We start from the raw sequence: 21,127 nt of genomic DNA, 5'->3' as shown, positions 1-21,127 counted from the left end.
CTGCTCGACCCGGCAGGCTGAGACTCGTCTTCACCTGGAACGAGGTGCAGCGTTTTAAATGCTTCAGGTGAGAGTGAAGAAGCAGTTCAAAGGCAGTCGGCCCTGACAAACTGCATGCTGGGAAACAAGATTAACTCTCTGCACACAAAGACTCAGATTTAGATTCAGTGAAAAATATTTTTCGTGTTTGCAAGTAGAAGCAGCTTAGCACTGCAAGTCCAGAGCTTTGCTGGCTTTGGACCAACAGATCAAAGACATCACGGTCCTACAACAAGATACTCTGTCGTTCTGTGTTTTGATGACTAACGTCCAACAAAATATGTGGACAACCACAATGAGGACCAATACAAGACCCCTAGAGCCTCCTTGATGACAACAATTAAAACCCCTAGAACCACATTGATAACCCCTAGAACATCTTAAAGGCCCTCTAGAATCTCATCTATGACTGCGTTTACCTTTGATGTAAATGATCATATATTGATATGAATATATTGATGGCATGTTTCGTCTCTGGCAGATGAAGAATATCACCAGTATATTCTCAGAGAACGTGAAGGTCTCTTCTGTGCTCTTCGCCTCGCTCTGAATGCAGCTAGTCGATGTGCTGAGTTAATGTGTCATAGCTCAGATGCTGTCACCTTCATGGGGGGGCGAGATGTCTTTGATCCATAGCCAATTATACCACCTCCACCAAGCGCCCTCCACCCAATCTGTTTCCTCCAGAGCTGCAAAATTAGGTTGAGCTGCAAAATGTGTCAAAAGCAGAGTGCGGAGCAACACTAAAGCTGTCCACTGAAAACACTCTGAGCTAAAATATCAAGCGTCTCATATCGAAACAAGTCTACATCTACCAATCAATAATCAGTAATCTGCCAGATTCTAGTGTTTTCCAGCTGCTGCCTTCAGGAACACCACCACCCTGCTTTAGTTTTGTGGTTGGTAGGTCTTCAGCTGTAACCAGATCTTTCTGTGATGGCGTTTGGAAGCTAAATCTGACTGACGGCTGGCGTTCAACCGCCACTCAGACGGGTTGGTGCTGGGCCGGGGGCCGGGGGTGTTGAGGGGTTGATGACGGTCTAACCTGCTGAATGAACTGTGGCCAGAGCAGCTGGGAGATTCCTGTGCGCTCTAAACTGTGAGTGTGTGTGTCAAACCACCTGCCTCACAATGCCTCTCTGTTTATACAGGGAGAAGAATGGAGGGGGGAGGCAGCCTTGACCCCTCCCTCACCACAGCAGCTGAGGACCCCCTCCACCTCCACCCCCATCCTGTTTTAACATTCAGATGAAGTTTTAATGGAAGATGCAGGACTCACATATCTCCTCTGTTACTGCCTTTGTTCTTTGCTGTCCTTCCTTAGTTCATCATTTCCTTCCCTACCTCCTTGTTTCCTTTAATGCTTCCTTTCCCTCCGGTCTGTTTCCCTCCCTAACGTCATGTTGACTCTCCCAGTGCCAAACAAGGAGCCAACAGTCAGATTGGTATGGTGTTTGTGACCTTTGACCTTGACATGCAGCCATTCTATGAGGGCAAACACTGTCTGACTGCTTTTAAGTGTCTAAAGATTTTAAACAGACTCTAAACCTTATTTTATTTTGAAAGGACAAATCTTTCCCTTCCTGTCTTCAGATGCTGGCGTGAACTCTCATGTCGGAGCTCCACTAGAGTTTTGACTGGTGTCCTTTCAAATTTGATGATCGCTGATCACATCGGATCACAGTCAGTGGAATAATTATTATCCTCCATCAGCTCCTGTGACTGATCAAGGCAGGATAGGAGAGATGATGGATGGATGGATGGATGGATGGATGGATGGATGGATGGATGGATGGATGGATGGATGGATGGATGGATGGATGGATGGATGGATGGCTTTCCACCAAGGTTGGAGATGTCTGTTGTACAGGTCGCACGATGTGGAAGAGCTGCATCACTTCATACTGAGTGCTGGACTGAGCCGTGTCCACAGGACTGAGCGGGGCCCCTCCTCCACCTGTATCCAGGTGTCTCTAACTGTGTCTCAGGTGTCTTTGTCTTTTTGTCCATCCACAGTCAGGAGGGCGGCAGGTTTAGTTTGCAGGTAAATGAACAGGCCAGAAGAGGAAAGAAACCAGAATCAGGATGAAACTGTGACAGCTTTCAAATGCACCCAGCAGCCGCCTGTCTGCAGCATCGGTGTTGAGGATTTTGTGGTTTTTAATAAGCTTTTATCAGTTTTAAATCTTTACTTGTTGAAAAAGGAACTTGTTGCTTCAACCGTTCTGTTACTTTCATCACTCAGTGCCGAGGCTGCCTTTAAACTGGCTCCAGATGTTAAATACATTGTCTGTATTTCACACGAGTATAGACAGAACAACAGGCTGCCAGATGAGGCGTTCACTGCCCATCAGCAGGTGTCACGTTGTTGACTCCAGCAAACACATGCACGTTCAGCTCGTTAAGACACACACACACACACACACACACACACACACACACACACACACACACACACACACACACACACACACTGTCTCCATTAAAGTCAACAACATTAATTTGTTCCTGTGAGACATTCAGGTTTTTCAGATTTATTGGAGATGAAGAGTTGGATGATAAACAGATGAAGTTCTGAAAACTGTCTGTGAAACAAAAGGAACTGATTGACGATCAATATCAGATCCTTTCCAGATCAGATTAAATGATTGATCAGTATTGATCAACTCTAAGTTTCTCTTCGTCTTTCTCTTTTACAGGTTTTTGATTCTGGATTTGAGAGACGTCAGAGAGACACCAGCAGCTGCTGATACTCAAACCAGTGACACAATCTCCATTCCTCCCATCACTCCCATCACTCCCATTACTCCCATTACTCCCATTACTGCCATTACTGTCATAGCTCTCATGTCAGAGGACAGAGGGGGGATCTGCATTGTTCTGGAGCAGCTGGACATTGTCTTCGTCTTTCCGCTCTGCAGGGAGACGATAATCTGCTCAACAGCTGCTGTGTGTGTGTGTGTGTGTGTGTGTGTGTGTGTGTGTGTGTGTGTGTGTGTGTGTGTGTGTGTGTGTGTGTGTTCCTATGCTTGTGAGAATAGCTCTGAGCTCGTTTTTCATCGTTGTTTCTTATTTGATTGTTTCTGGGACGTCATCAGTGGAGGTCTGTGACATGTGACCTGCAGTGTCTTCCTGTCTCTGTCTGTGATTACCTGAGAGGAGACAGGTGAGTCTGAGCAGACCTGTGCAGTTGCACCTGTAATCAAGACTCCTGCAAAGACTCAGCTCAGCCCTTGTCTCCAGTCCTCCTCCCCTGTCTCGGACCTTCGCTCAGCTTGTCCCTGGATCCTCTCTGGTCTCCCTGTTGCTCCTGTCCTCTCCTGTCCCTCCTGTCTGTGTTAACAGAGATGTCACACAGGTCTCATCCTGACCCCCCACCCCCCAGCTCAGGGACTCTGGAGTCAGTAAACAGCATCACTGTCAGTTCTTCCTGCAGCAACTAAAGACTTGAAATCAGTTTGGCCTGAAGCTTCTCTCACACGACGCAAAGACATTTCACAACGAGAAAAACCCACAGAGATGAAACGTTTAGCTAAAATCAGAACCAGAGTCGATTTCATCTGTCAGCCATGAGTGCACATACAAAAAAATCACAAAACAAAACAAAACAAACAACAAAAGCAATAAGCAAACGAAAAATAAGAAGGAGTCTTCAGTCTTTAAACATGGATGCTGTGAAACAGCCTGCTGTGAACACCTGTGCCGGAAAGTGCCTGAGCACCAGGTGCAGCGCGCAGGTGATGTGTTTTCATCTCGTGCCACATTATGCTTTTTATTGTTTGTGTATTACCATTTTTTACTCTATTCTCTTTATTTTTTCTTAATCTTATCTGACTGTTAATATAAATATTATATTAGCATATAATATCATATCTTTTATTCTGTTTTTATGTCCTTCAGTGTAAGCTCCTTTATTTGCCCTCTCTCAGTCAGGTCCAGTCTGCTGACACATGAAACTTCACTGTATCCATCCAGTGTTTTGGTGTAAATACAGACGAGTTCAAACTGAAACAGTCTGTAAATGCAACAAACCACCTGCAGACAAAACTGAGAGACCCTGACGCTTTGAACCACCTGCAGACAGAGCTGAGGGCCTCTGGAGAACCCTGCTAAATAATTCTGGAGTTGAATTCGTAAATGAAATGTGAACTTTTTTTGTTAAATATAGATAAAATTGTACAGAGTTTGGTTGGTGGCCGTGGGGTTTGTTCTGTGGGAAATTAAAGCCTAACTTTTCTGAGAGGAGTTTATCAGAGAGGTTTTGTGTCACACGGCAGGCGCAGAGCCACAGAGCCTCTCTGCTCGACACGAATCAAGACAAAAATAACCCAGAACTCCGTCAGACACCACAGAAGAAGAGTGTGTGCACAACAGCTCAGAGCCGTCAGGACTTCACATTCAGTTCAGAGTGAACGAACCAATCACATTCACATTCAGGACCTGGTGAGATCACATGACGCACACACACACACACACGTGCGCGCGCGCACACACACACACACACACACACACACACACAGTGTCTCTCTCTCTAGTTTGGAGCTTACTGCCATCTGCTGACCACTGTCTCTCCTCCACTCTGTCTCTCTCTCTCTCTGTCTGTCTCACGCTGAGTCTGTCTCAGATGTCTTTGTGTATCACGTATCTCCTTCTGTCTCAGTCTATCTCTGGTGTGTCAGGTGTTTCAGATGTCTCATCCTGTCTTGTTTTGTCTCATGCATCTCATTCTGTCTCACACTACATCTGTTTCAGGTGCCTAAGTCTATCTCAGGTGTGCCAGGTGTCTCTGATGTCTCCCTCTGTTTCAGATGTCTCAGTTGTCTCAGTCTGTGTCAAACTGAGTGTGTCTCTGGTGTCTCATGTGTGTCAGGTGTCCCTGATGTCTCAGTCTGTCTCCGATATCTCGGTCTGTGTCATTTTTGTCTCATGTATCTCAGTGTGTCTCACATTAAGTCTGTCTCAGGTGTTTCAGTCTCTCTCAGGTGTCTCATGTGCCTCAGGTGAGCCACACGGTCACAGCAGAGGCTATCACTACAGGTAAAACACAACTCGCCCTCAGTCACATGGAAAAGCTCTGCATCCAACGTGTCACTTCAGTTAAAGTACAAAAGCATTATCAGCTATGTATTACAGCGTGTGAAAATAATCACAGTGTGTGAAAATAATTACTTTACCTGCAAAGTAACTAAAGTTCAGTGAAGTGAAGCAGAAAATTCAAATTCTTAAACTTTATTAACAAACAGTGAACAGTGTTGACTCTGGTTCACCACCATGGACTCCACCTGTAGAAGCTGCGTGACGTCAGCACGCAGGACGCGTGACGGAGGAGGAGGGGGTGTTAAAGGGGGGGATCGGGATTCCTGAGGATTACCCGTCATGCCCCGCGGGTAAAGATGGCGACAGCTGAGCAGGGCAGCAGAACAACTTTATTCGAGCGGCTCTGAGAGGATTTTCTTCCGTCGGTCGGAGCGTCTCGGTCGGCTGCTTCTCCCCTGGCTGCCGCCTTCCCGCTCGGATCTCCTCCACAGCCGGACCTCAGCGCTCCTCCCCGGCCTCGGATCGGTTCGGAGCCCCCTCCCTCGCTCCTCCCTCCCTCCTCGCCCCATCGGAGGAGCAGACCGGAGCTCCGGCTAAAGTTTCCTCTCCTCTCCGCTCTCTGGGATTTGTTTGTGGAGGTAACCCGGGCCGAGGCGCGCTACCCGGCCGCACAGGTAAGCCGTAGATCCGGAGGGGTGTGTGGACGTGACCGGCTCAGATGTGTCGGTTTATTCGGTGTCGGTCAGTGTGTGACAGTTGGGTGCAGCTTGTTGTGCGATGAACTGGGCCACAATCAGACCCGCAGCAGGTCTGAGCGGGTTTGTGTCGGTTTAACGGACTGTTGGAGGTGGTGTCGGTACGGCTTTCAGGGCCGGACGGAGTCCCGCCGGGTGTTCGTCGTGTGTGTCCCCCGTCAGCCTGTCAGACAGCACTGAGGGCTGGAGTGCCTGTTCATAGCAACATGAACCTGGCACCTGTGGCGAGTGAACACTACAGAATCATTGTTTGTGTGTGTGTGTGTGTGTGTGTGTGTGTGTGTGTGTGTGTGTGTGTGTGTGTGTGTTTCTTCCTGCCCCCTACATTAACACACCGTATTTGCTTAATCACATCTACCTGCTCTTTAACACCAATGACCAGGCTGGACCTGAGCAGATGACCAGCTTCCCAGGGGCCCCAGACCCTCGGGGGCCCCTGAACCCTTAGATTCAGGGCCCTCTGATCCTTGGGGCCCCTGAAGCCTCACAGTTTGAAGCTGCAGGTGTGTTACTGATGGTAGAAACGTGCTGCTGCAGAGAGATGGAGCTCACACTGTTTGCTGAGTGTTCTGGTTTTATGCCTTAAAGCCAGATTCAGATTCAGGTGTTTTCACTCACAAATGAAGTCTTGATTGAAAGTATTATTGTTTCTTTGTGGCGTCATGATGAGTGTGAACATCATCTGTCAGTAATGTTGTTGAGGTTGAAAAATCTGTGGTGATTTTAGGTGTCAGATGGCGCTGACCACACGTCTGAAAGGCTTTCTGCCATAAAAGACCTGCAGCTTCAAATGTTCTGTGCTTTGAAGCAACAAACACTAGCCAATCACTGCGCAGGAGGGCGGGGCTACCAAAAAACAACTAGTTCAAGCTGTGATTGGACTCTCCAGCTGTCCATCCACTCAGAGGTGGACTCTGTCAGGACTCTACGGCTGCTGGTTCTTCCTCTGCAGCATCATCACTTCACGTTTATCGTTCAGCATCATCTTCATCACTGACAGCTGCAGATGTGTTGCATTGTGGGACTGATAGTAGATAGACACAGACGTGTGTGTGTCAGAGCTCACCTGTCCTACAGGTAACTGTCCTCAGGTGTTCTATTTGAAACTCTGTTATCAGCTTTGAACTCTGCTCAGTCACAGTTTAGGTGTGGTGACCTTTGACCTCACACAACCTGAACACACCTGAGTCTGTCATTGATTTGAAGATATTTAGACAAACCTTACTGATCCTGCTGCAGCAGCACAACAACAGGTGCTCAGTGTATAAGAAAAAGGAGTATTTGTACACGCAGTACACAGCGTTCACTGGGTGAACTGCTGATTATTGATTAATGAATGAATGAATTAATCCTAACCCTACATTGCGGGACAGTAGAATGAGGAGTGTAACGTCTGAACACAAACAGCAGAAGAAGAACTTTGAATCAATCAGAGCTGAAACTCTTATTTTCTATGTTCATCAGATGTTTGTCGAAGAGCTTCAGATCACTGAGATTACAGACATGAGAGCAAAGGTCATTTTCACTGACACCATTCATTATGACTGTCTCTGTGTCTGTCTCTGCCTCTGCCTCTCCTGCCAGTCAGTACTGAGGGTCGCAGCTTAATGAACCTGCGTTGGGTTCTTCAGCAGAGCAGTGACAGCTTGTCAGTTTAGTTGAGCCACAGCAGCATCAGACCTGAGGAGCAGCTTATTGATCAGATATTGATCGGCTCCTCTCGCGTTTGTTCTGTCAGAAGTCTGGCTGGTTCAGGCTGGTTTGTTGTGAACGGTGAGACCGGCAACTGTCCACCAGACAGCCAGGTAAAACTGAACATGACACTGAGGGATGTCAGGTGTGTTGGCAGCAGAACTACCTTCAGCTGAGTATTTGAAAAACCTTCACAGGTATTTTCTGACATGAGAAGTGATCACACATGAAATGTTGTGCACACATATTGTCAGATGTTTTGTGTGAGTTCAGGTGTGTTGTCTCCTCAGGTGGTCTCAGCTCAGCCATGAGTCTGTCTGATGAACTGAAACATGGTAACGGGACAGTTTGTCCAACAGAAATGCACAGATTGAATTTTGGTGACGGACTCAGATGCTCACATTAACTCTGCTCGACAGACGCTGCGTTCAGGTTATTTACAGACTGAATAACTTCTGCAGGACACCCAGAAACGCTGTGGAAGTGATACTGAGCTCCTTACTGTCATCAAATCTTGTGACGCAAACCAACAGCGTGTTTGTGCGTCTCTCAGTACTGTCCGACTCCCTGTCTGTGGCTCTCAGCCCATTGGTTGGTTAAACAGGTTGATTGGTAACCAGTGATAGCATCATGATTGGGTATGAGAGGGGCATCCTGGACAGGCTCAGTCGCTCACGAGCGAGGATGGAGCGACGTTCACAGCTTTGTGAACACATGACTGGATGAAGGACATGAACACATGACACTTCAGTTTGTTTGTTAATGATTGATTCTGGTCTAATTGATGTTTTCCAGACTGTGTGAACATGAAGCCTGATTGATGTCGGAGAAGCAGAACAGTTAAAGGAAACGAAAACATCATCAAATTATTGCGATGCTGTGATTGAAAGGCGCTCGTGTTATTATGGTATTGATTTCATTCATAGCACTGTGCAGCTTACTGTGCTGTTGCTAGGAAACAGCTGAGTCTGTGTTTCTTTATGATGTCAGCAAACACTGACAGGAAATGAGGTAATGGTTCTTCATCAGCTGTTTGATGTTGTCTCTGCTGGTCTGGACTCTGCTGGTCTGGGCTCTGCTAGTCTGCACTCTGCTGGTGTAGTCTGGACTCCCCTGTTCTGGTCTCAGCTGGTCTGGTCTGGACTCTACTCTTCTGGTCTCTGCACATCTGGTTTTCTGGTGGTCTGGCCTGGTCTCAGCTGGTCTGGACTCTGCTCTTCTGGTCTCTGCTCGTCTGACCTGATCTCTGCTGATCTAGACTCTGCTGGTCTGGTCTGGACTCTGCTCTTCTGGCCTCTGCTGGTCTGATATTCTGCTGGTCTGGCCTGGTTTCTACTGATCTGGACTCTGCTGGTCTGGTCTGGACTCTGCTCTTCTGGTCTCTGCACATCTGGTTTTCTGGTGGTCTGGCCTGGTCTCAGCTGGTCTGGTCTGGACTCTACTCTTCTGGTCTCTGCTCGTCTGACCTGATCTCTACTGATCTAGACTCTGCTGGTCTGGTCTGGACTCTGCTCTTCTGGCCTCTGCTGGTCTGATATTCTGCTGGTCTGGCCTGGTTTCTACTGATCTGGACTCTGCTGGTCTGGTCTGGGCTCTACACTTCTGGTCTCTGCTGATATGGGCTCTGCCGGTCTGGCCCGGTCTCTGCTGATCTGGGCTCTGCCGGTCTGTTCTGGACTTTACTCTTCTGGTCTCTGCTGGTCTGTTTTTCTGCTGGTCTGGCCAGGTCTCTGCTGATCTGGGCTCTGCTGGTCAGGTCTGGCCTCTACTGTCTGTCTGTTTTCCACTCAGCTGTGTGTCCTGCTGTGTTCACCTGCTCAGGTGTGTGTTTCCATCTCAGGTAAAGACTGACTGGTTTCTGTTTCAGCATGTTTGATTTCACGTCCAGGTGTCTCACTGCTCTGTCATATGAACCATCTCAGACTGAAGCCGTGTCCCACTTCCATTCTGGACACCGAGTCTACACAGAGACAGCTTCTACTTCAACAGAGACAGTACTCACTAAGTACTCACAGACAGTACTCCCTAAAGACAGACAAGTACTGCTTCATCAAAGACAGCTCTCACTTGAGACAGACATTTTCTGCTGGAGACACATTGTCAAAAAGGCATCAGTTGTTGTCCAGATGAAAGTGGTCGCCCTGAGGACAGCACTTGCTACTTAAAGGACACTAGTCCCTCTGAGGAAGATGCTGGTCGTCACAGTGAGGGTGGTAGCTGTGAGAAGGAGAACGGCAGTGTCTCTGATGAAGACGATGGTCACTGTAGTGAAGCTACTGATACAGGCTGCTACATCCTCATACAAAACAAAACTTTATTAGCACGACAGGGCAGAAACGCCTTCAGCACAGCGAGCAGTAAACTCATGAGGACAACGTGAGACATCTGAAGACAGATTATTTATCGAGGCTGACACGGTTCACGATTTCGTTCTCAGATGTGTTGTTTTTCTCCGAGAAGGCCTTTCTGTGTCGCCATATATATTTTATTAACGTGAAGTCGCTTCGTTGTTTTTGCTTCAGCGGAGCAGAAACCTTCCTCTGTGTGCTCAGCTGAGTCAGCAGAGTCCAGCTGGATCCACAGAGTCCACCTCCTCAGGTTCAGACCAGGTACGTCAGTCAGGGAGCTCATTTGGTCAAGTGTCTGATTAAAGGTGGAAGAGGTGGCATGATGGAAATAGGAAATGTGGAGGAAATTACAGAAAGTCAAAGGTCGTTATTGGACAATAAGGTAACAGGATAAGAGGAGAAGAAGACAAGAGGAGGCGCAGGACAAAAGAGGAAATGAGCAGGAAGTAACAGAAAGAGGCAGTGAGGCAAAGACGTAGTGTGGAGGGAATTAAGGGATGGAGGAGGAAGAGGAGGAAACAGGAAAATGGAGCACATAAAGGCAGCGAGGTGGAAGTGAAGGAAACATGAGGTGGTGATGGATACAAATGTTAAAGAAGGAAAGGAAGGAGGGAGTGTGAAGGAGATGAAAGATGAAAAGCAGGAGGACGCAATGATGAAAGAGGTGGAGGTTAAAAGAGGAGGAAGAAAGGGAAGAGGGAGGTAGTGAACAAAGGAGGGAGCGCAGGACAGGGGACGGTGAAGGACAGAGGCCGGTCAGTGTTTGACAGTGCTGAAGGTGAAGATCAGGGTCAGTCTGCTGTCTGATGGCTTGTTGTTTTTCTTGGAGAAGACTGTTTGTCATTGGTCGACTTTATTTTGGAAAACAGACCAAATGTTGTTCATGTTTTATTCATGTGCTGGACAGACGTGATCTCTGAGTGTGTCCTTAACTCGTCCTCTCTGTCCTCATCTGTTTCATGTGTCTCACTATGAACAGACTTTATTACTTTCACATTGAATCTGCAGTCCTGATGCAGGTAAACGTCTCTGGATCCAAACTCAGGTGCGTTTCTCGTGTGACATGTTTCAGCCCGACGTGATGTCCTCAAATGTCTCGTTCTGTCCAAACGTCTCGTTCTGTCTGGTCCAGACTCAGAGCCTGGGGTCTTCAACCAGCTGATCGGGTTGTAGCTGCTTTCAGTAAAAAAAAAAAAAAAAAGTTTTAATTTTCTAAATGTATCAACATGTTTCTGTTTCGCAGTTGGAGGAAGTACTCACATTTTTTCACTTATGTGAAAGTACTAATACCACACTGGAAAGTGAAAGTACTGTTCCAATCAAAAGTCCTGCTTTGGCAGTGTCGCTAAAGGAAAGGTATGACAGGAGAATGTACTGAGAAGTATTAAAAGTACTCAATGCCAAAAAATGCGTGTATACTGTTTTATAACAACACATATACAGTATTTTGTGTGTGTGTGTGTGTGTGTGTGCGCATGTGTGTGTGTGTGTGGATGGGATTACACGGCACAGGGGTTTATCTCTGCTCAGAGAGGATTATGGGTAGGATGAGCTGGGGGGGGGGCTGACTTTCCTGTTTTCTGATTGGTTGATGTCATTCCCTCCTTCCTCTGTGTGGAAAGACAAACTAATGAAAACTGAACTGGAGTCAGAAGTACCGGTACTGCAGTTAACACAGTGAATACTGCAGTAACGTGTGTACTTGAGGTCACTAACAGACTGAACGCATGTCTTCATCAAAGGTCGGCGCAGATTTGTTTGATTGATTTTACTGTTGGGCTTTGGTGGGATTCTCCCATAGGCTTCAACAGACGTGGCACCAAGCACGGTTTGTTGATTTTCATGCTTTTGCTTCCACTGGGGATTGACATGCATATATTTATCTTTTAATTGTATTTCTTCTCTAATTGGCTGATGTTCGTCCTTTAATGACGTGCTGATACAAACTGTGCCTTAGAGTGTTCGTCACAGAGCAAGCCTCAGCGTAAGAATGGATGGTGTCAGTGTTGATGAGACGTCGTGAGTCTGAATAATGATGCAAAACAACAAAAGTTAATATTCATGGCTCATCGCTGCTCTTGTTTGGATGGGATGAATACAAACAGAAATTATAATGCAGCTCAGCCTTGTTCCTCTGTCTGAAGCCGACCTGAGACGCAGATCCTGAAACACCGAGTCTGCTCAGCCTGGACCCACATGTCTGACCTGACGGGTCCAGATGGGCTCAGGTTGGGTGTCCGCGCTCTTAGCACTGACACACCTGCTGTCACTAGTTACTGTTGCTGAGCTGTGATTGGACAGTAACTCTCTAGGGGCAGGGCTTAGAGCAATCACTGTCAACCTTTGACCTCCTGCAGCCCGCCCACTTTTTGCTGTTTAACGAGGAATCAGCTGATGTGTCCGACAACCTACAACATGAAATCACTGAGCTGCAAAGCAACGAGCTGCTACTGAGAGCAGCTCTGTGCAAAACTGACCCAAACCTTGACAACCAGCATCATCATCATCATCATCATCATCACCACCACCTCCATCACCTGACATCAGACGCCTCATCAAAGAGAAGCAGTTCAGCCCTCACAGAGATTAGAGCGATCTAAGCGTTCAATAATTTAGTGTGGCCCTCGAAGGACGTTATAAACACTGAAATCGGACAGACAGACGGATAGACAGGCAGTTATCTGTGTGTTCTCAGTGCAGTCGCTGGATTTCCCAGCATGCCATCTGCTACAGTTTGACCTTCAGTTGGAGGTGAGTGTGTGTTCAGGCGTCGCTGATGTCAGCGGCAGGTTGTCAGCTGGACACTTCGTTTCCTTTCATAGACGCTTTGTGGAGTCGTTCTTTCAGACAAACAGACGGACGTGACTCAGCCGGCGCACACACACACACACACACCCTCAGCAGGGTGTGTGTGTGTGTGGGCAGCCAGTTAGTTTCCGCTCAGATTGAAACTGAAGCGTCTCTGTTGTGATTCTCCTCTCGATGGTTTTTGCATTCAGGACTCAGCAGAGATACTCAGGTCTTTAACTAATGCACACCTGTCGACATGAAAAATGTGTGTGTGTATAGAAGTATGATACACACAGACACACACCTCCTCTCTCTTTGATTTGTTTGCAGTTAGGCTTTTTAAATATGCCATAGAGATGTTTGGTTATTAAAATGAAGAGACGAGGACTTTCAGCTCTGAACCTGCAGATACTTTTCTGACAGACTGGTTGTTTTGGCAGGTGAGCAGCTGAGACTCCTCACCTGAGCGTGGCAGTGACTCATGCAGGCAGCAGACTGTTTCAGTGCATGCACGGTGGCAGGTCTGACTTTGGTAAATGTTGAGCAGCCTCTCGGCTTCTCTCTCTGACGATGCTGATGAGTAGCGGTGGAGTTTTGTTCTAATAAGGCTAATGGCTTCACCTGGCAGGCTGCCTGCTGACATCCGATGCTGATCAGGCTGAGGCGGTGCCTGCAGACAACACCGAGGGAATTGAATTTCCACCGTGCTGCAGGCTCAATCTGAAGAATCAAGCAGTTTCTCAGACAAAATCCTCATGTTGGTTATTTGAAAGGTCACTTCACCCAATTCTAAAAGAGCATGTTCTCTGTGTTATATGTCGAAAATTCTGATTTCATCAAATCATTTGTTAATGTTTAGTTCCAAACCTCTGTGTGTTTTGAGCTGTTAGCATGTCTTTAGCCTGGATTATTAGGTGTTGACCTGTTGTTAGTCTGTACCTTCAGGTGTTGGTCTGTTGTTATTTTGTATTTTCAGGTGTTGGTCTGTTGTTAGTCTGTATTTTCAGGTGTTGGTCTGTTGTTAGTCTGTACCTTCAGGTGTTGGTCTGTTCTTAGTCTGTATTTTCAGGTGTTGGTCTGTTCTTAGTCTGTATTTTCAGGTGTTGGTCTGTTGTTAGTCTGTACCTTCAGGTGTTGGTCTGTTGTTAGTCTGTATTTTCAGGTATTGGTCTGTTGTTAGTCTGTATTTTCAGGTGTTGGTCTGTTGTTAGTCTGTATTTTCAGGTGTTGGTCTGTTGTTAGTCTGTATTTTCAGGTGTTGTTCTGTTGTTAGTCTGTATTTTCAGGTGTTGGTCTGTTGTTAGTCTGTACCTTCAGGTGTTGGTCTGTTGTTAGTCTGTACTTTCAGGTGTTGGTCTGTTGTTAGTCTGTACCTTCAGGTGTTGGTCTGTTGTTAGTCTGTATTTTCAGTCGCTGTCCCGTCTTTAGCCTTGGTTTTCAGCCCTTTCTGCAGGCTGACTGACAGCAGGTATTGACTGGTGTTTTTCCATCTGGCCGTCTTGTGTTTCAGGTTATTAGAGGCCTGAGGCTCACATGCCCAGAGGAAGAGGAAGAGGACTGAATGTGTGAGCGGCCACAGCAGAGATGATGAAGAGTTTTCTTTGCTGACGTATAAGGTGAGGAATACACACACACACACACACACACACACACACACACGCACACCATGGCCTTGGCTCTTTTTTCTGTTTCAAACAGTTAATTTTTTCCTGTACGTTTTTTTTCTCAGTGTTAGAATCGGGTTCATGTTTTTCAGGTCAGTTCATCAGTAATGATGTTGGTTTCATTGTGAGCGCTGATGAAAAGATCTGAATCAAGTTATTATCCACTTGAGTGCAGTGGGAGTTCGCCATCTCTCACACTGACTCATGCTTTATTATGTATCAATAGAAAATAATTCGTCAATTGTAAAGTGACTTTTACTCTCTAAACCTAAAAGAAATGGATGCACATGATGGCTGTGACAAATTTCCTCATGATAAGATGTGTTTTATTAAAAAGTCTATTAATACGCCCAGGCCTGGGCGACGGGGCCAAAGATCTTCTATCACAGTATAAGTAATTTTAGATACAGTATATGTCACAGTATAGTAACTGTTTTGTCAATTCAATTAAGAAATGGTTTAAAATATCTGTATCATTCAACCCTGTTTCCGTAAAGGTTGGGAACAGCCTGTGATGATTTTCAAAACCTTGAAACCCCGTTTTTAACTGAACGTTGCACAAAGACAACATATCAAATGTTGAAACAGAGAAACTTCATTGGTTTTTGAAAATGATATCCTCAACGCAACACGTTGGAACAATGGCAACAAAAGACTGGAAAAGAAGTGAAACACTGAAAGAAAACAGCAGGTGGACCATCTCACAATGAATCAGGTTACCTGGCAACAGGTGAGCCACATGATTGGGTATAAAAAGAGCATTCCAGAGAAGCTGAGTCTGTCTGAGGAGGGTTCGAAGACTCTGTGGCCGACTGCACTGACTAACAGTTTAAGAATAATGTTTCTCAATGTGAAACTGCAAAGAATTTGTGGATTTCATTGTCTACGGAGCGTAATGTCTTTAAAAGATTCAGAGAATCTGAAGAAGTCTCTGAACATAAGGCTGAAAACAGATTTTGTCTGGCTGTGATCTTCAGCCCTCACACGGCTCTGCATCGAAAACAGCCTCGATCCTGTCGTGGACGTCACTGCATGAGCTCAGGAACACTGAGCAGTTCATCACACAGTTCATCACTGCAGCATCAATGAAGCTGAAACTCCATCATGCAAAGAGGAAACTGTATAGAAACCAGTTTCCAAATGAGAACAATAATTTGCAAAATAAAGTGTGAAAGTGAATAGCAGGCTGACTTCATTGAGTGCGGCATACATGTTTCTGTGAATGGAGTCTGGTGGCTTTGGTGAGAGCGATATAACAGCTGTTTCTGGTCAAACTGAAAGGATCTTACTCTTGAACTGAAAGTCTTTCTCTGTAGGATCCTTTCCATCACGCTGTCAGACACTTTAACAATGTGAGCTGTTTGTGATGAAAACAAACACTTTCATTGGACGAACATTGACGGCGGACAAGCGCACAGAGGGATTATGTTGTAGCCTGTTTTCTGGCTGCTGGTTGCGGCGCTTTTGATCAGTACTGGACCAGTTTCAAAAAATTGTTGTTTCACTTACACGCAGAAACATGGGAGAGTAAACATACATAAACACAGATAATGCTGGTCCAGAATTCATCCCGTTGAAGTCTTCCAGGACACGTGGACCAAGACTGGACTGAACTGGAATCAATGTGCACAATGTCACTTTGATTCAACAACCATACCATAATTCAACAACACAGCATATAATACGAAAAAATAGATATTTGAATGGTTCAGTTTTGGAGGGAATAATCGAGGGTGATGTGTATGTAGGTGTTTTTGGGTTGGGCTGCCTTATGATTGACAAGTTGCTACCGCAGCATGTTTTCAGTCAGATCCAGGCTCCAAAAACCCAAGATGGTGGCTGTCATACTGCCAGACTCTTCAGACGCTTGAAAAGTGTAGTCCGATGACCAATGGGTGGTGTCACAGAGGGTTTGACTTGGCATGACATGGTTAGCAGTCTCGCTGCCCAAATCACATTACCTTGTTAGGCAGCTGGATTCGCGAGATCATGAGATCATGTATGAATCCAGCCATGTTTAGCTCCATAGCCTACACCAAGCCATCTTTTCCCCCGGGATGACAAAGGCATGAGCCGCTCTACTCTGACTCTGCTTGGCTGGTACTCGATGCCTTTGTTGCTTAGGTTTAGTGGGATTGGTCAGGATTAGGGTAAGAATATCAGGGTAAGGCCACCAGAGGCAGAGTAGAGCGGGTCATGCCTTGAATTTGCTGCTCTGAGTATATTGTGGAGACACTAACGGTTAGTTCACACTTATGTCCCCTGTGCTGCTGTAACACTACAAATTTCCCCACTGCGGGATTATATAAGATTATTTTATCTTGTCTCATATATGCAGCCTTCTGGACAGATCCATGATATGAGACAAACTGCAGGTTTTCCTCCACCATGGTTCTACAGACGAGCATGAAGGAGGTGCTGCTCACACCTTTAAACATTTCTAAAAAAGAAATCAAGAGTGATGTCTCTTGAGTAATCCACCGAATACTGCAGCTGTGTCCTCACGTCTTCTCTGGTTTCTCTGGATTCACCCTCGGGGAGGCCGCAGGTTTATTAACACCTAATGACCCTGCCGTGTAACCACGGCAACTGATTAAAGTGTGAGCTGCATGATGAGTCTGATACTCTGAGGCTACAGAGTTGTCTGTGTGTGAGTGTGATTGATCACTTTTTTTAGGTTTGAGTGTTTTAACTCGTGATTTAAAAATCTCAGAAAAGACCTATGACTGTCGCAGACTGGTGCATGTTCCAAAAGCCACTGTCTGCATCTCCATCAGCCACAAACTGTGGGTCAGCCAGGAGATTCATGCTAAACTCAAAGCAAGCACCACCACCTTCAACTCAACGCAACAGTTGCTGAGAGTCCACCTGTGGGAGGGGAGGCTACCGCACGACCCTACAGACAACCAACATGAGACGGTCCTTCAAAAAGGTTCAAAAAAACCTGTGCCAGACAGCATCCCAGGCCGGGCTCTCGGCGCATGTGCTGATCAACTGGTAGAGGTGTTCACCAACATCTTCAACCTCTTCTTGAGTCAGTCTGAGGGCCCTACCCTCTTCAAGGCATCTACCATCATTGTTGAAGAAACCACCATACTGACATCAGTCATCATGAATATCTTTAGCTTCTTGTCAAAACCCACGTCTTTCCCATCCTTCCTGATACCTTGGACCTTCTTCAGTTTGTAAACAGATCAAAAAGGACCACGGATCACGCAATCACCTCTTCTTCGTTAATTACAGCTCAGCATTCAACACCATCATTCCCTCAATACTTGAACCCAGGTGGTGAGAATCAGCAGCCATGCCTGCGCTTTGCTGATGCTCAACACGGGCCACCGCAGGGATGTGTGCTCAGCCCCTCCTTTACTCCCTGTTCACTTTCTGCTGCCAAGCACAGCTGCAATGTCATCATTCACTGACGAGATGACCATCCTGGGTCTCGTCACTGACCACGATAAGACAGCCTACAGAGAGGAGCTGAAGGCACCACCCTCTCTCAAAGTCAGTAAATCTAAAGAGATGATCGTGGACGATCAACGTGGTGGAAACGGTCAACGGTGTGGAGGACGTCTCCTGGACAATACTCATAGACACTGTGATGGTCACCAGCAGCGACACTAGTGACACTATATCCGCAATTCAGGATATCTTTCACCAGTGGTGCCTGTAGAAGACCCACAGCATCATCAAGGACCACTGCTCCCCAGCACTCCGACTGTCCTCCTTGTTACCACCTGGCAGATGTTGTAGCAGCATGGCTGCATGTACTACAAGACTTAAGGAGGCTTCACCTCAAAAAACCACACCAGGACGGCTTGGTCGAGACATAGATACAATGGTTGGAAATGTTAAGACGTGAATGCACCATAGGAAAAACCACAGGTCTGAGATCAGTGTTCCTTACCCTCATTATGTGTAGAGTGACATTCAACACTTGGCACATCCAACTATCGTGAGCTACCACCAACCTTAGCTAGCTAGACAAACCATAAGCCAGTCAGTCAGTCACTCTTGGTTGTGACATTAAGGGATAATGTCAAGGAGGACGAAGACGAGCATGGTTTGGGTTTGGTTTCCTGGCTTTTTAGCCATCTCAGGTGCTTTTTGTTAAAATATGATGCACTCGTCAGGGTCACTTTTTTTGAACCAACCAATCAGAGCCTGGATGGTGCGGGACATTGACTAGAGGTTGACGTTCTGCAGCAAACTGTTGAAATGTTGAACTCATTGTTGTGCTTGAATGGTTAGGATTATTAACAAATAAGTACTGAACAAATCAGACACTAACCACCACTGTAAACTTTTTAATGCACAAGGATTTAATCAGGAAACAAAATCCACAAAAATCATAAATCATGGTTGTGGGTTTCTTCAACTGCTGTATTATCCAACTGGAATTAATATTATACCAGTGATAGGCTCTATAATATTATATGAAATTATAATGAACATGCTAATATTATATAATGAGATATTGATAGAGTGTAGTATTTTAAGATGATTTCATTTTTTTTGTCGTACCTTTATATGAATTTTTCTGTTATTGTGGCTGTTTATCTCCAATCTAATCTGCATGTGACTGAAGCTGAAACTGAATCCAGAGCTTCCACCTAACAGCTGATCTTTGTGTTTGTTTCAGGTGTGTTGTTTCTGTGGATGAAGTCAACTGTGGACTAGCTCATACTTCAGGTACAATCACACTTATGAGCTGATGATGTCACATCCTGAAAAACCTTGAAATGCCTGGAAATCTGTCAAATATTTAGCAGCAGTAGCAGCAGCAGTAATTCAACCTTGTTTCCAAACAAATTGGGACACTGCTGCATAATGTGTTTCAGCGTTGTCTTCCTGAAATAAGCAGGCCTTCCCTGAAAAAGGCGTTGTCTACTCGGCAGCATGTTGCTCCAAACCCTGAATATATGGTTCAGCATCAATGGAGCCTTCACAGATGTGCAGGTTAGGCACTAATGACGCCCATACCATGACAGACGCTGGCTTTTGAACCGGATGCTCCCTCTCCTCTTCAGGAGTCCATGATTTCCATAAAGAATTTCAAGCTTAGACTCTTCAGACCAGTTTTCCAGTTCACCACAGTCCATCTGAACTGAGCTCAGGACCACAGACAGCGGTGCCGCTTCTAGATCTTTACTTCAAAAAGACTCTTTTGTGACTCACCTGCTGTCAGGTAACCTGATTCGTTGGGAGATGTTCAACCGACAACTAAAAACGTGTTGCCGCATCAAATTCTAAATGAAGATATCATTTTCAACAGCAATGAAATTCCTCCGTTTGAACATTTCATATGTTGTCTTTGTGCCATTTTCAATTAAATGTGCAGTTTCAAGATTTCGCAAATCATCACATTCTGTTTCTATTCGTGTTTGACACAGCGTCCCAACTTTTATGGAAACGGGGCTGTAGTAGCAGTCGCAGTAGAAGCTTGATAACTGCTGACTGATCAAAGATTCAGTCTGAGGATTGAACCTAAAATATTTCAGGATGTTTGAGTTTCGGTTCAGTTTTCTTCAGAGAAATCAGCTGAGAGCAGGAAGTGATCAGCTGACCTGAGAGAGGAGGGAGGAAGGAAAGAGAAACTTAGGAAAGATGAAGGGATGAGAAGCAGAAAGAGTGGAAGAAAGAAGAAGGGAAACGTCTCTACGGCAGGGACACAAAAGAAGGAAGTAAATAATAGAAGAGATGAAAATAAAAAGAAAGGACAATAGACTGAAAAATGACCCGAAGAAGAGAAGATGGAGAAGAAGGAAGAGAGAACGTTAAGAGGAGGAAACAAAAGGAAAAGAAATGATGAGTGCTGCTGCATCAGAGGATGAGACTGTCATTAAAGGGTCCTCACAAACCCACTAATAAAAAATATGTGTGTGTGAGCGTTGCGTGAGAGCAGAGCATGTTGGGTAAAAGCGCTTGGGGCGTTTTGAATGTAAAATTCATAAGCTGCAGACAGATGAGGTGAAGACATCCTGTGGCTTCATCCTCACCTGTGACTGACAGGTATTAGCTGAGACAACTGTTAGCTTTTCATAAAAACTTCAAATAGATTACAATGTTTTTTTGTTTTTGTTTTTTTTTACTTTATATTTGTCTGTTGTTGTTGTTGTTGTTGTTTTTTTTTTTTTTTTAAAGATTTATGTTTTCAGTGAGAACCAATGAGCTCAGAGCTGAGAGCCACACACGGCTTCCAGCCCTCTGATTGGTTGATGCACAGGTTGATGCACCTTTGGTTATGCAGTAGTACCATGATGTGTTTGGACCCTGGTACACCTCATCTGCCCAACTGCTGATCACACACACCAAAACATCAGGAGGACAGTTTGTCCAGAAATTAAACAAACTGTCTCAGTTGTGTCCCTCAGTGCTGTCTGTCAGGCTCACAGAGGTGAGAACAGAGTTGTCAAGTGTTGACAGTGATTTAATGTTCACTGTTGGCGACTGACAGTTTTTGATGGACACGAAGCAAAAGATGAAAAATTCACCTTTGTGCAATTCAACAGCTGCTGAGGCTCATGGGTATTGTAGTTTTTAGAGACAAAAACCTGATTTGGAGTTGAAATGATGCAATGAAACTGTCAAATCATCGGTGGATGATGACTAACGAACCATCATAGTGTGTGTGTGTGTGTGTGTGTGTGTGTGTGTGTGTGTGTGTGTGTGTGTGTGTGTGTGTGTGTGTGTGTGTGTGTGTGTGTGTGTGTGTGTGTGTGTGTGTGTGTGTGTGTGTGTGTGTGTGAGAGAGAGAGACACACACAGGAAGTCACACAGTGATCAATGGCTTGTCATTGGT

At 45.7% G+C, this 21,127-nt stretch overlaps 1 protein-coding gene across 1 annotated transcript in view; it reads left to right on the top strand.

The window, feature by feature from the left end:
* Positions 1-5,394: 5,394 nt before the first annotated feature.
* tjap1 (tight junction associated protein 1 (peripheral)) overlaps positions 5,395-21,127 on the top strand; it is a 34,256-nt gene continuing 18,523 nt past the window's right edge. Inside the window, exons 1-3 of the mRNA XM_070978093.1 lie at positions 5,395-5,750; positions 14,172-14,277; positions 18,968-19,017. The gene's annotated coding sequence lies outside the window, so the exon portion shown is untranslated. The remainder of the gene's footprint in view (positions 5,751-14,171; positions 14,278-18,967; positions 19,018-21,127) is intronic.

The sequence above is a fragment of the Chaetodon trifascialis genome, chromosome 13 (genome assembly GCF_039877785.1).
Source record: "Chaetodon trifascialis isolate fChaTrf1 chromosome 13, fChaTrf1.hap1, whole genome shotgun sequence".
In the NCBI taxonomy this organism is placed as follows: Eukaryota; Metazoa; Chordata; class Actinopteri; order Chaetodontiformes; family Chaetodontidae; genus Chaetodon; species Chaetodon trifascialis.
This window is presented reverse-complemented; position numbering and strand designations above follow the sequence as displayed.